The following is a 7,826-nucleotide window of genomic DNA, read 5'->3' as shown; positions in this document are numbered from 1 at the left end:
ATCCCATTTTCCTTCTTTCTTCCTTACTCCTGAGATTTTGAGGTAAAGAGCATCATTTCATCCTTACACACCTCAGTAATCTCTAAAAGGGGCATGTTCATACATGATTACTCACCACCATCACATTTGAAAAAATCAACAGCAATCCTTTGTATTATCAAATACTCAGTCCATATAGGAATACCCCAGTTGTCTCAAAAAGCCTCATACTTTCTTTACTGCTGGTTTGTTTGACTTAGGGGCTACCTATTGCATTTGGTTCTGATATTAAACCTCTTCTACTTCAGAGCAGACTTGTCCCCTTTTGGTGAGGAAACTGAGTCCTGAGGAATATCATCCATTGTGATTTCATATATTTGCTTTCCTTTGGAGTCACTTAATTTGTCCCTGTATCCCTTATATTCCCCGTAGGGTGGAAGCTACCTCTGGAAGTTTGATATGGGTTCGAAAGTTTGGGTGAAGTTCATAGGAGATTCCGGGCACTTTGTACTATACCACTTTGGAAGGCACATAGTGGGTCTTTTGTCCCAGTAAGCAAGATCAGTGGAGTCAGTGATGTAAGCTAGAGCCTCCCTCATAAGTTGCCCCTCCAGCCTTTCACATAATCATTTCATCTACTGATTGCTGCTGCCTGAATCAATTATTTCACTGGGGATTGAAAAATGGAGATTTTTCTAATTCAGTCATTCCTTCCACATTTATAGCTGGAATTTTTTTTTCTATAAAGAAAAAAAGAAGAGGGCAAACACCTTTCCCAGGCTTTGCTGACTGCCCTGTGGGCGTGCTCTCCTTCAGGTCCTGTCCACTGAGTTTAGAGAATAGCTCTAGGCCAAAGCCTCGGGGCCTCCTGGATCCTTTTTGCATGTGTCTTGTCTCAGACATGCTGTGGCCTTCAGAATTCCCCCATTTGCATGGGTCCAGATGCCCCCTCTTCCCTAGGAAGGCATTTCCTCGGGGTTCGGGCACTGCACAGCGTTTTCTACCCCAGCCATCCGTTGCCCAAGGTGGTGCAACTGCCTGCTCGCCTGCAGCGTTCTGTGCAAGGGTTCCCCGAGCTGGCTGCCTTCTACACACAGGGCAAACTCTGGGACAGCGAACCCCTCCGGCCACCACGAGACAGACTGAGCCAGAGACCCGGGCTCCCGGCATGTGCACGAGGGTTACTCTGGCCCCTCTAGAACCAGGTGCCGGACCTGCCCGCAGAGCCCGGGGCCTGCGCTGCGCAGGTGGGGACAGGAGGGGCCGGCCAGGGCCGCAGGAGCACCCCCCACTTTTAAGTAGATTTTTTCTTGATTGGGCACTCGCCGTATTACCGCAGTCCTTTATCTGTTCTCTGGATTCTCAGAGAGATGTTTCCGCCAGTGCTCAGTGGTTCTTCAAAGCGTCTGTGGGGTGGGGACCCTGAGGCTCCAACTCCACCATCTTGATCGGGGTGGGGCCCTTGCTTTGCTTTTCATGGATTAATTTTTTGACGAAAAATAAATTTGTTTCGTGGGTTGGTGGGATAGAGGCATGCATGGGAAGGAAGCAGTGAACGGAAGGAAGCTGTGTCCAGGGATTGCCTTAGGTCGTTGTGAGAAGACTGCATTTTTGGCTGGTAGAGGCAGCTGAGGGCATTTCATGCAATAAAAGATGCACTAGAAAGAAGGAGGGAAAGAGTTCAAGATGTTCCAGGAAATTGTTGCTGCTCTAGAATGAGTTAGATGTCCCTGTTTTGGCCACCTATAGTACCCATTCTTCATGTAAGATGTTGTTATGCATGTCACGCAATACCTGACTGAAAAAAGGCCACTCCATGGACATATGCATTTATGATTAAATATTAATTGGGAGGTAAATATTAATTGGGAGGTAATACAACACAATAGTTAAGGTCACAGTCTTTGGTGGCCAGAATGAACTGGGTTCAAGGCCTGGCTTCATCATTTGGGCAGGCGGCTTTAATCCATCTAGCCCTCAGTTTCCCCATCTGTAAAATGGGAATAAGGCCACAGGGCAATTGTGATGATTAAACGAAACAATGCATGTAAAGAACGTAACACATTGCCATTCACATGATAAGCACCGAACACATAATCACTTTTTAAAAGATTTTAAAAATAGAAAATGGAAACAGTTTTTCCACATCATAAAGGAATGCTAGAAGTGCTTGTAAAGAAGGATTCAATTTACAGCAATGCAGTGGGCACATACTTCTCCAGGGACCCTTCTGTCATGCCAACAAGAGTGACCTGATCGACAGCTGCAGGGCCGACCAATTGCTAGGTTGATCCCAATGTCAAGAGCTCCTGCCTCAATACTACCTAACTGCAATACAATAACGTTAGAACACTGAATGAAGCTGAACGCGAGAATGAGAGAGGGAGGAGGCCTGGGGGCACAAATGAAATCAGAAGGAAAGACAGACAATAAAGACTGAGCAGGTATAATCTAGGAATGCTTAGGGTGTATAATGATAGTGGCTAAATGTGCAAATTTTAAAATGTTTCTGCATGAGGAAGAACAAAGGAATGTCAATAATGCAGGGTGTTGGAAATAGATGATAATATTTTAAAACTTTAACGTATGTGTGAGACAAGCAAAAAATGTTTATTTGGTACAAAATTTATATTTTGACCAGTGCATTTCCTAATATAACTCATGTGGACAGCTTAATCAAACACCATAGTACTTGGAACTTTGCTTAAGGCATGAGATTTTGTATGTTTGTCCAGAGTGATGCTCAGATAAATCCCAGAGCGATTTGAGCAGTGAATACGGAAGCATTTGCAGAGTCCCCTAGGGGGAATGGTGAGAAAGGGGGAAAATTCAACTTCCCCAAGTGGAGAATTCTTGATATTCTCACAGGCAGTGGGGGCAGCCGAAGCAATAGGCCGAGCCTCCAATCTTGGGGTTTGTTCATATGAAACTTAACCCCGCAAAGAATAGGCTAAGTCCACTTAAAATTAGGCCTAAGTGTCACCCCCAAGAGAACCTCTTTTGTTGCTCAGATGTGGCCTCTCTCTCTTCAGCCAACACAACAAGCAAACTCACTGCCCTCCCCTCTCTACAAGGGACATGACTCCCAGGGGTGTGGACCTTCCTGGCAACGCGGGACAGAAATTCTAGAATGAGCTGGGATTCAGCATCAAGGGATTGAGAAAAACTTCTCGACCAAAAGGGGGAAGAGCGAAATGAGACAAAATAAAGTGTCGATGGCTGAGAGATTCCAAACAGAGTGGAGAGGTTATCCTGGAGGTTATTCTTATGCATTAAGTAGATATCACCTTGTTAGTTAAGATGTAATGGAGAGGCTGGAGGGAACTGCCTGAAAATGCAGAGCTGTGTACCAGTAGCCATGTTCTTGAAGATGATTGTATGATGACATAGCATTCACAATGTGACTGTGTGATTGTGAAAACCTTGTGTCTGATGCTCCTTTAATCTACTTGTCAACAGACAAGTAAAACATATGGAATAAAAATAAATAATGGGGGAACAAATGTTAAATTTACATAGAAATGCTAGTGATCAACGAAAGGGAGGGGTAAGGGGTATGATATGTATGAATTTTTTTCTGTTGCCTTTTTATTTCTTTTTCTGAATTGATGCAAATGTTCTAAGAAATGATCATTTATGATGAATATGCAACTATGTGATGATATTGTGAATTACTGATTATATATGTAGAACGGAATGATCATAAGTTAAGAATGTTTGCGTTTGTTATATTTTTTAAAAAGTTAAAAAATTAAAAAAAAACAGTTCCTGCCTGATGAAAAGCAGTCTAGCAGCCTCAAGTTTTATTGGTCCTATCATCTGAATTACATCTTTCTGAGGATTTTCCCCTAAAGTTGGGCTGAAATAAAATCCATGCCAACAGTGAGAGACACTTTATGTTCCTCTAGCCAATGGCGCCATCTGGTGGTTTCATTACATCAACACAGTTAGGTGCTGGTCCCAGGCTCTGTAGCCTGTTATAGTGATGTTTTCTTGTTTTTCACACTTAACAACAACAACAAAAAAGGAAGTCACGTGCCTGGGCTCCCACGATCTCCTCCCATGATGGGAATCGAGCTCACGGTTCCTTGCTTTCCAGCACTGCCTCACACCTGTGCCCTCTCATTGCTGCCCGCTGGTGAGAAGGAGCAAAGTCATTTCTCTTTAGTGTGGTCCTATTTTGGCTTGGGAGAAGGGTAAAACAGTTTCAGTGTGTTCTGAAGTAGGATAAGGGGCTGCTTCTTTTATATGTCCTTCCTTGAACCCTAAGAATTTGTAAGTGTTCAGTCTTTGTAATTAGGACCAGCTGATATCAGGATCCAATGTGTGATTTTTCTTTTACTCAGTGATGACCCAAACTCACATGCACACAAGTCCCGTGCACTTTTTAAAAACTAGTCTATACACATTCCTAAATCCTGCTTAGGCACGGTGCCTGTTGCACTGAGTGGATGACGCCTCAGCCTGAGAATGTGAGGGCCCAAGATTATAGGGACAAGATGATAGCCAAGTTAATTGTAAAGAACCTTGCTTCACAAAGCGTGGTTTAAGGACTAGCGGCGGCAGAAGCAGCGGCAGCACCTGGCAGCTGGCAAGAAATGCAGAATCCTGAGCCATACCTAAACCTACTGAGTCAGAATCTGAATTTTAACTACAGCCCCAGTAATTTGCATGCAAGTTCAAATTTGAGAAGTACTGAGCGTAGCTGTGGCTCTCAGCTTGGCACATTTGAAAAATCTGGAGAGCTTCTGAAGATTCCCATACCCAGGTTGTGCCCCAGATCAACTCTGTTGGACTGTCTGGGTTGGAACACACATTTAGAAAGAGACTGACCATTTGGAATAGAATCCGTTCAGTTTCCTGGAGCTGGACTTGATCATAAAGATGGCGCAGGAAAGCTGACCATAGACCCTTCTTCCCTCAAGCTCTCAGGAAAAGAACAAAAAGTACTGAAAACCAGCAAAGAGTCACCAGTTGCAGACAAGCTAAAAAAATAAAATAAAATAAACAAGAGAGTACAAATTCTTGCTGGAAGCTTTAACAGGGGGAGCCAGGTAAACGGAGATCCTTGGCCCATTCTGCCCTGTAGAAGACATTTCAAGAAGAGAAGGCTGGAGGATGAGCACTAATATCCCCCAGGATAAAGAAATGAAAACCTACAGAGTAAATTGGTCGCATAAAGAAAAAGTTAAGGGCATTGTGAGCTTTTTTTTTTTTAACCATCAAAAATAAGAAATTATTTTAAGATATTTTAAAAAAATCTCAACATAAGGCAAAAAATGACCCTTAAGCCTGTAGGGCACAGAACTGCTGGAACACAGCCAAGATGTGAGGGTCTAACTCAGCAGTGAAGAGAAGGTTCTCCAGGGTCACCATGTACTGCTGGATTATTTGGTGATGCTGTAAGACGATCTGCTGGAGCCGCTCTATACAGTTCTTAAACCACGGTGTTAACACACTGGTCCCATCAGTCTCATCGTACTAAGTGCTCAGTTAAGATCATGATAAAACGCTGAAATATAACAAGGAAGAGGTTCTTTTGTTCACTCTGGGCCGATTCCACTTTTTCCTGCAGTCTTTCTATCTGCTCCTCAAGAGCCCCGTCCTTCCTGTCGCTGCTTCTGTCGTCGTCATCACTGCGCCGCTTGTGCTGTCTTGCGAGTTTTTCTTTAGCTTCTTCTAGCTCCTTCTGGATTTTCAGAACATGTTTGTTCATCTTCCAAATTGTGGAATGCAAGATTTCCCAAACAAATAACCTAGTAAAGTCACGAGATAGTTCTGAAGAGAAAATCCAATTTGCTACCGCTGCACAGTCAACAATCTTGAGTCCGAATCATCTTATCCACTAGTACAGCAATCATCTGTGGGTGGTTCCTCCAGACCTCAAACATAACTCCTAGAACATGTAACTTTCCCTCATCACTTTCAGCCAGGGTTTTGAAGACTTCATGAAACTTTGAAAGGGCACTGAAAGAATGGCTGAATGATTTGGCTGCAAGATGTAGCAGAGTCTGTACAAAGACTTCTATTTTCAGTGGGTTAAAACTGAATCCTTCATCGTCGTCATCATCCTGGTTAGGATTTGGTACATCTTTCAGAATGCTGAAAATTTCATCACTGGTTGCCTTACTTTTAAATGCAATGGATAAACAGAGGGCAACAGAATGCCCAGGAAGAGAATTGCTACTCTCATCTCCATACTTATAAATGCAGGTTGGGTTGGCAGGACACAGAGTTGAGAAGGTAGGAGGCACAATATCTAATATACGCTGATGGTATGACAACCTCATGCACTTTTCCAGTACTTCTCTGACAAACTTTGGTTTGGGGCTTTCAGGATCTTGAGTAGGACAATCTGTCCAATCTTCCCAGCTCCAGTGGAACTGGAAGTTATTAAGATGATGGGAAAGCCAATTAACAAACCTGTCTACACATGTAGTATTCATTGTGTCCAATCGCATGTACAACATCTCAGTTGCTTGTGCAAGAACTTGTGGTAGAGAGCCAGGCTGAAGTTTGCACAGTTCAATGAGAAGTGTTGTGTACATCACGTCAACGTGAGAAGGTGCTGGAAGTTGAAACAGCTCTGCAAAGATTACCTCAACTATGTGGTAGTTCAGGGGGATCTTGCTCTTCCCGGGGTAGCTCACCAGCTGGGCAGCACAAGTCTTCCTCTCCTTCCAATGGCACTTCATGATGCAGTGAAGATTCTCTTCCATCACAAATCTTTCAACTGAATGGCTCCCTGGCATAACGGGCCCCTCAGGATCATCTGTGTAATCAAACATTCTAAAGATAACTCTTGGCGTCGGGTACACTGAATCTTCTGTGTGAGGAGGTGGAGTAAAAGGAGGCAGATTGTGCTGCAGCGCTTCACACAGGATGCTGTCAAAGGCGAGATAAGGTCTTAGGATGTGCCGTTCCTGCCAGCAATCCTTTTTCAATTTCTGAATCTGGGCCCACAGGCAATCTAAATACTCCTCTTGTGGATGTGGCTTATCAGCAGTCCATACCTGCAGCATGGGTACGTGAGTCTTCTGGCGTCTCTGAAGATAGCTTTCAGTGTTGGCAAAGATGCGGTCCATCTCTGCATCTTTCCTTTCATACAACTCCTTTCCAGCCCAGGGCAAAGATGACAGAAATGCATACACATACCAATCCCGTCGTACCTGAGGCACATCTTCTTCCTGAGTTACACTTACAGAATTTTCAAACATAGCAACCATGGATGGGGCAGCTATTACATGACAATTCACAAGATCAGATAAAAAACGGACCAGATATACTGCTTCATTATAGTTGTTTGCTTTCAATGATTCTTTAAGTTGACAAATCATGGCTTCTACAAATTCTCCACCAAAGTTGTAATTCCTGGCATTTGGTAGTCCAACTAATGTTGTGTAAATTGTCAACTTCTCAGGTAACAGACGTGCACTGATTTGAGAACCCAGCATTGTGAGTTTTTGAGACATCAGCAGAGACAAGAAAACCAACAGGGCTGGCTGTTTTCAGGGATCCTTCAGAATTGGGAGAAAGTTCCCAAGCCTTAGGGCATCTCCTCAAGGGAATGGGATTCGTCTCCTAGTACAGGATTTATAGAGAAGTTTAGATTGGCAGAAATGTGCCAACCCAGCTCTTGAAGAGCTTGGGCCGATGCGACGTAAAGACCAGAGAACACACTAGGCAGATAGTTAGGCTTGGATTTTCTTGGGACTTATGGACAGGGGAAGATCTTTCCTGGTGGCAGCCATCCAGGAAATGGAAGTCAGGAGCAGGGAGTGCAAGAGCTCATACAGGTTTAGGACAAGGGTGTGAGAACAGAGTTTCAGAAGGTGATACAGGGGCTT

At 43.9% G+C, this 7,826-nt stretch overlaps 1 pseudogene; it reads right to left on the bottom strand.

Moving 5' to 3' along the window:
* Positions 1–5,203: 5,203 nt before the first annotated feature.
* Positions 5,204–7,407, bottom strand: LOC143661215 (nuclear cap-binding protein subunit 1 pseudogene; annotated as a pseudogene).
* Between the last annotated feature and the right edge of the window lie 419 nt (positions 7,408–7,826).

This window comes from Tamandua tetradactyla, chromosome 2, assembly GCF_023851605.1.
Source record: "Tamandua tetradactyla isolate mTamTet1 chromosome 2, mTamTet1.pri, whole genome shotgun sequence".
NCBI lineage: Eukaryota > Metazoa > Chordata > Mammalia > Pilosa > Myrmecophagidae > Tamandua > Tamandua tetradactyla.
Note: the sequence above shows the minus strand (reverse complement) of the source record. Positions and strands in the feature narration are given on the sequence as shown.